At 39.0% G+C, this 7,891-nt stretch overlaps 1 long non-coding RNA gene across 2 annotated transcripts; it reads left to right on the forward strand.

Moving 5' to 3' along the window:
- The first annotated feature begins 3,279 nt into the window (after positions 1-3,279).
- On the forward strand, positions 3,280-5,635 carry LOC122945808. 2 transcript variants are annotated; one of them, XR_006391149.1, is made up of 3 exons: positions 3,280-3,563; positions 3,642-4,003; positions 4,906-5,635. It is a non-coding gene; the product is annotated as an uncharacterized LOC122945808 (long non-coding RNA). The 2 variants fall into 2 exon arrangements; XR_006391150.1 differs by having other exon boundaries at positions 3,642-3,968.
- The last annotated feature ends 2,256 nt before the right edge of the window (positions 5,636-7,891 follow it).

The raw sequence follows: 7,891 nt of genomic DNA on the forward strand, positions 1-7,891 counted from the left end.
GCCAAGTGACATCATCAAGTGGGCAGCAAAGCACTGGGATGGTGCAGGTATCCACCTCCCCCTCACTGTCACCTGGAACTAGATCGCAGCCCTGGATGGAGGACCTGTGCCTGGATTATAATTTGGGATGCAACAAGAAGCTGAACCTGCATCTAAGGCCTCTTTCACACGGGCGTTGCGGGAAAAGGTGCGGGTGCGTTGCGGGAACATGCGTGATTTTTCCGCGCGTGTGCAAAACATTGAAATGTGTTTTGCACGCGTGTGAGAAAAATCGGCATGTTTGGTACCCAAACCCGAACTTCTTCACAGAAGTTCGGGCTTGGGATTGGTGTTCTTTAGATTGTATTATTTTCCCTTATAACATGGTTATAATGAAAAATAATAGCATTCTGAATACAGAATGCATAGTACAATAGCGCTGGAGGGGTTAAAAAAAATAAAAAAAAATTTAACTCACCTTAATCCACTTGATCGCGCTGCCCGGCATCTCTTCTGTCTTCTTCTTTGCTGTATGCAGAAAAAGGACCTGTGGTGACGTCACTCCGGTCATCACATGGTCCGTCACATGATCTTTTACCATGGTGATGGATCATGTGATGACCGGAGTGACGTCACCACAGGTCCTTTTCCTGCACACAGCAAAGAAGAAGACATAAGAGATGCCGGGCTGCGCGATCAAGTGGATTAAGGTGAGTTAAATTATTTTTTATTTTTTTTAACTCCTCCAGCGCTATTGTACTATTCATTCTGTATTCAGAATGCTATTATTTTCCATTATAACCATGTTATAAGGGAAAATAATAATGATCGGGTCTCCATCCCGATCGTCTCCTAGCAACCGTGCGTAAAAAATCGCACCGCATCCGCACTTTCATTTTTATGGGGCCTGCGTTACGTGAAAAACGCACAAAGAGGAGCATGCTGTGATTTTCACGCAACACAAGTGATGCGTGAAAATCACTGCTCGTGTGCACAGCCCCATAGAAATGAATGGGTCAGGATTCAGTGCGGGTGCAATGAGTTAAACTCACGCATCCGCGCGGAATACTCGCCCGTGTGAAAGGGGCCTAAATCTACTGAGGACCTGCATCTAGATTAACTGAGATCTACTGAGGGCATCACGCCAGCAACGTCTGCAGTACCTCAGCCTGGACTGGATCTGCAGTCGCATGAGTGGTCTGCTGCCAAGCTGGCCCCTTTTAATAGGGAAGGGGGTGATGCTGACAGTGTTGTAGAACCTTTAGGGGTTCTGCAATGTTTACCTGTGCTTGATAAATCTAAAGGTATTGCTGAGAACTATGAGATTTGTCCACTTGGTTTTCATTTGTCTTGATCCGTTAAAGAAAAAATATGGAATTGTGAATATGTTGATATTTTATCTCTCCTGCCTACTTTTAAGGAATTTGTTTCTAAGCTGGAACACAAGGCGGAGAGATCGGAAGATGATGGGTGCCGTTCTATTCCTTGTTCATTTAAGAATTGGTTACAGGCTTTTTGTATTTTCTCCAGCGTTTTGGGAAAGAAATACCCTGAGAGATGCTCAGGGTTATTTCTGCATGTGGATATTGTTTTGGAAGCGTACAAGAGTTTGGGCGGTTTTAGTTGGTTTCAAAATGATGAGAATTTCCATCAGAAATTGGCGGTTTACCTGCATTTGAAATGGGGTACAAAAGGATGTGGTCCTGTGGCTAAATCTTTTGGTTCCCCAGAAATCAACGGCTGTGGTTCAGAAGGCATCTAATGCTGGGGGATTTTTCAAATGGGGCCTCCTCTTTGCTTACAATGAATCGCAGTATAAATGGTCTGCACGTTTCTTTCTATAAACCTGGATGCCAGTAAACCTAGTGAAAATGCTTCCCTGGTTAAACAAGTTTCCAAATCAGCAGATAGGGATTATTTTGCCTACATTTACTGGTCATGGTTGTAATCTTGTGAATAATTTGCCTTCTGTTCAGCAGTTTCCTCATGTGGTCGAGGTGAAACTGGAAAAGGAAATTGCTGCTGGTAGGGTTGCGGGTCCTTTTGAGATGCCACCTTTTGAGGATTTCTGTTTTTTCTCCTCTTGGGGTGGTGCCAAAAAGTTTGTACTGAGTTTGGTGCTCCTCTTGCTTATGAAAAAACTATTTTGCCTTCTATCTGTGTAGAATGTTTAGGGATAGTTTACCTATGGAAAAAAAAAATTGAAAGTAAGTGGTTTAATGCAAGGTTTTTTGTTGCGTCACAGTGTTACTGTTAAGGAAGTTCAGTCAATATTGGGTTTGTTAGCGTTTTATTTTTTGTAGGATTATGCCTATAGGAAGGATTTTTTGCAAGCAGCTATTTTCTCGCATAGCTGGTTTTCGTAATCCTTGCTTGCATATATCTTTAGGTAAGGATATAAAGGATGATCTTTTGATATGGTTACATTTTCTTTAGGATTTTAACGGTAGGTAGTTCTGGCAGAAGGAATTAATTTATGCCGTGCATTTGAATTTATTCACTGATGCAGTTGGTGGAGCTGGTTTGGGGATGGTCATTGGTGCGCTGCTTCATGGCATGGTACTCTACATGGGTCTCAAAAGCAGAAATGTCTAATTTGGTTTTGTTGAAGCTGTTTCCAGTGGTAGTGGCATTGGTGGCAAAATTTTCTGAATAAGCAAATCCGTTTACATATGGATAATGAGGGAGTAATGTTTGCAATTAATTGTTTATCTTCCAAATGTCCTTTGGTGATTAAGCTTCTGCGTCATTTAGTTTTGCCTTTTTTCTTTAAAATCGAATATTTGGCTAAAAAGCTGTCCATATTCCTGGTGTTCATAATGATATTGCTGATTCCTTGGATTGTTTTCGGAGTTTGGTACCGTCTGCTGATGTTTATGGGACTCTTTGTCCAGAGCACATGTGGGGACTGATCTGGTCCTAGCTTTGGATCTGGTGAGTCGCCCTGCTGCTGCGGCCACATGGAAAGGTTATTTATTAGCTTGGGTGTGCTAGTATCATTTTGCTGCTGGGTTGTCTGTTTAACCATTGGTCACGAACGAACCACTGGCTTTGGCGTTTTGCTTGTATCTGTTTGGGCAGAAGCTGGTGCATGGTTCAGTCTGTAGGATTTGGCTGGGGTTTCATTTTTTTTATGTTTTGGGTCTCGGTCACTTTCTGAATTTTTCTTGATTAAGCAGCATTTTAGTTAAGGTCTTAAAAGTTATAAATCGATTGGTCATTTACCTGATGGTCGTTGTCCTGTTTCTCCTGAATTGCTGTTAATATTATGTAAGGTTACTCGGTCAGTTTGTTATTTTTTGGTGCTTTGTTATTTGCATATTAGTGCTGTATCTGATAAGACTATTTGCCCTGTTAATGCGTTATTGCGGTATTTGGCTGTCCGGCCTTCTGGTAATGCTTCCTTTTTCTGGTTCATGAGGATTTGTCCTCTTTGTCTCAGTTTCAGTTTAGTGCAGTTTTATCTAAATGTTTAACTGAATTGGGTTTTGGTGGTCAATTTTTCTCCTTTCATTCTTTTTGTATTGGGTCGGCTACCGCTGCTGCGCAGGCTGGTTTGCATGAATCAGTAATCAGATGAATTGGTAGGTGGTCCTCAAATAGGTATCTGCTTTATTTTCGGCCTCATTTGTTGATTATTTATTTTTATTTCGTTTTTACAGGTCGAGCTGTTTGGATTCTGGGCCACTCTGATATTCATTGGGCACATAGGAGGGCTGCAGAGTGCTGTTATGGCATTAATTTGTCCTTGTCTTTGGAAGCCGTCAAGATCTTCTGGGCCGGAGTTCGCTGGGCAGGTTTGGTTGATTTAATTTTGCATCTGCATGAAGTTTTTCCTAACCCAGACATTATTATTATTCATTTAGGAGGCAACAATATCGGGTGTGGTGATACCATGGACTTGGTCTTTCAAATGAAAAGGACAATGACTGATCTGTACAAAAAGACTTAATTTAGCCCATCACCCCATTTTATTGCTGTCGATAAAGGTACTCTGTCTTTATGACTCACCCCGTCAATTTAGGTAATGATATTTTAAATATAGAAAGGCAAACTACACTTGGAACAATCCAGACCAGAAGACTGGCGATGTCCTTGTGCTCATTTATTGATCAATAGAATATTTAAAACTGAAGTAGTTAGCATAACTTCAAAACACGTCTGGCAATATTGGCAATTACTAAAACAACCCACTGACCTATTGATGAAAAAAACTGACTTTGGAATAAGAACAAATACAGTGTGGAGTACACCGCAGACAACACGTGAGATATCCTGTATAATTGAAGTCTGGGCAGTCAGGAAATAGAGTACTGGTTACCATGTGTGACGCCGGGATTCAACTGCTACAAAACAGGTATCACTGCCAGTGTTGGAGAGATTTTTGTGAGAGATGCTGAACCTAGGGTGAGCGCTGCAGCTACCACGTGGGACGCCACGGAGGATAGCAGCACATTACTCCAAAAAGTGAGTACAGACTCTCGATCTAAATGGTTATCATCATAAAGGAGATCCAGAAATTGGCAGATTAATAATATACCTGCAAAGCAATAAAAAGTGTCTACTAGAAGTGACTATTTGTTTTACACAGTGACGATAAGTTTCTTATCAGCCAGGAAAGAAAAAGATGTTATATGATTTTATAAGTTCCATCCTAATCTATAGACGGTATCTCAACATCAGTACAATACTTGTTAGTAGGATTGGTTTTAAATATATGCAACTGTGATTTTTGTTTTTTTGTTTTTATGACTATTTCTCTTAGTTTTTATACCAGTTTTTAATCTATTGATCAATAAATGAGCACAAGGATATCGCCAGCCTTCTGGTCAGAATTGTTCTAAGTGTAGTCTGCCTGTCTATATTTAAAATATAATGACTTATCTGCATCGCCTGTTTCCTAATACTCGCTTCATTTTCTCTCAGATCATTTTTAGTTGGTGCTGGAGAATTTACCCGGAGCTCAAGTTTAAGGATAAAGTCTGTATAAACGAATCAATTATGTCTAAGTTTATGCCGTTACTTTGGGGATTTTCTTTTCGGCATGTTGATTTGGAGAGTGGAGAGGCTGGACTGTATTTTCCTGATGGTATCCATTTATCTGATATTGGTTGTGATATTTTTAACCTCAACCTTCAGGCTATGATTGAAAAAGCTGTTGGTAGGGTTGGGCCCTTGCCTCTTTGTTAAAGCAGCATGGGCGGGGTGGGTGGTTTACATATGTCATTCTGTGAAAGGATGGACTCAGAAGTGTTGTTCTTGATTAATGAGCCTGATTTATGACTAGGTTCAGAACATGTGTGGTTTTTGGTTTAAGATGTGGTTTAATAAACAAGCCATTTATCTCCACTCTCTTGTCTTATGTTTTATTTATTACTAATGCATTGTTTATTGGATTAGAAATATAGTTAGGTATGTTATTTATGGGAGGACGAATATGCTATATATTGCCATGATCTGCAAAATTCTCCTCTTCATCTCCTCAAAAATGACTGAGTGCATTTGTGAAGAGGGCTACCTAATGTCCAACTACCTCTTACCTGAAGAACATCACCGGTGGCGGTACACATTTTTTGCTCTCTCTATCTAGAAGGCCTAAAAGACTCAGAACTGCATGGCTGGCTTCCTCTAGGCCTTGGTACCTGATATTGCTACCTGCAACTAGTACCTGCTAACAAGTATCTCTTTTCCAGGTTCCAAATTCCTGCTTGATCAATCAGTGCCTGCCATGGGAATTTTTGAATGAACTGTAAGAGACCATGCAATAGTCTTGAACCACCTCCACTGGACTCCACTTCTTGATGAATAAATATTGCTGGTGACTTATCACACCTCTGCTCTTTCATTGTTATTGATTAGTGAGTCTGTTTTTGCTATGTCCATCTTTATAATCACTTCCATTTTTTTAACCAACCCCAGGAGGGTGGCAGGGTTTGGTCTCTGTATTGGGTGCTGTCCCCACCAGGGTCAATAAGAAGGTTCATAATAAATAACATTAAAAGTTATGTTTTATGGGGATAAATAAGACATATGTCAAGATAAGGCAAATAGTAGTCTGACTGACTAATTTTAAATAATGGTTTAATGTGCCTTTACATATGTCTGGGTCCAATTTGTATATAGTATGTGTTTAAATTAAAAGGGAAAACCCAGTCAAGTGACCCTTTTTAGCCGCAAAAATTTTACAACATAATTGAGGAGTTTCCCTATAGTATGGCAGGTTTTTTGTCAAACCAACCATCTACTCAGTTTTTCTTGGCTGAAGTAAACAAAGTCTTTTCTACAGAAAGTCTTCCAGTTAATGTACTGGATATTAACCGAGCATTCAAGGAATTTAATAAAATGTATAAATGTTACATCAGGTCCATATGGGAGATTACCAGTCTAGAAACATACAGCAAAATATTGTGCATAGAGGAATGCTAATTAATATTACACCGAATTTGCATCAAGAGAATCTAGAATTTATTAAAGGTTGGTAAACAGTATTAACTGAAAATTCCCTTTGTATGCAATCGTATCTCCTAGACTACGAAAATAAATTACTGGTAAAAATCTCCCAACAATTGGAAAAAGAAATAAGTGAAATAAACATTTTACAAACTCATCCTCAATTTGAACACTTAGAGAATAGGCGTTCCAGAAAAATATTGAGAACATGCAAAGTGAAATTAAAGAAAGGAAACATCGCAAATACAATCGTGATGGAAAAGACTTTGAATCTGGTCATATTTATATAAAAAACACAAAATAGAGGAGGTAACAACTATTCCAATAGACGTACATATTATACTGAGATATTCGAATCTGAAGCTTCAGAATCTGAAGCAAGTGGGTATAATTCAAAATTTAGGATTAAACGTAAGGCAAAAAATAAACCGGGCGCACCGCAACGAAAGTATAATCCTAATAGTTCCTCAAAATGTAAATTAAATCAACATCTAACCAAAGGCGGACAAGGTATACAGAATGGAGAGGGAGTTTTAATACCCTCATCCTCATCTTCTTCTGTCTTTACGTTACCTCAACAAATACCTCTATAATCTACAACTATGACACCGGCAACCTCTTTTTTAATGCCAGGGATACAGTTGAGGGACCGGGACAAATGGGGATACCAACAGCAAAAAACATTAGCACTCAACAACAAGATTCGAGAATGCGGATCATCAATTTATCTAACATTGTCCTAGATTCAGAAGATGAAAATTTGATACAAAAAGGCCTATCATTTACGCCAGTGCCATATTTTGATTGCTTCTCATGGATTAGGGATATTAATTTATTCGCAAGGAAGCTAGCTTTACATAAAGATTTTAAAAATAAAGATAGAGATCCACAGGAAATCTAAAAAAAAAAAAGAGGAGAGAGCAATAAAAATCTTAGAAGAGTTACATAGAGAACAGATGGGTGATTTCATCACCCCATCAGCACCATTTTCCACGTTAACTCCCCAATCTACGTTCACACTGCCTTTCACCAAATATGGTAATATACAAACATTTGTAGATTTAGTAACAGCTGATCTGCAAAAGATAAAAACTAAAAAATCTAGTGTAAATGTTTATGAATAATCAGGATATGGAAATCAAACTGTCAGATAAGGGAGGTAACGTGGTTGTGATGGATAAAACCGAGTACAAAAGGATGGTAATGGACCTTCTAAAATACAAACCGGATTCCAAAAAAGTTGGGACACTATACAAATCGTGAATAAATACTGAATGCAATGATGTGGAGGTGCCAACTTCTAATATTTTATTCAGAATAGAACATAAATCACGGAACAAAAGTTTAAACTGAGAAAATGTACCATTTTAAGGGAAAAATATGTTGAATCAGAATTTCATGGTGTCAACAAATCCCCAAAAAGTTGGGACAAGGCCATTTTCACCACTGTGTGGCATCTCCC

Source organism: Bufo gargarizans, chromosome 8, assembly GCF_014858855.1.
Source record: "Bufo gargarizans isolate SCDJY-AF-19 chromosome 8, ASM1485885v1, whole genome shotgun sequence".
Lineage (NCBI taxonomy): Eukaryota > Metazoa > Chordata > Amphibia > Anura > Bufonidae > Bufo > Bufo gargarizans.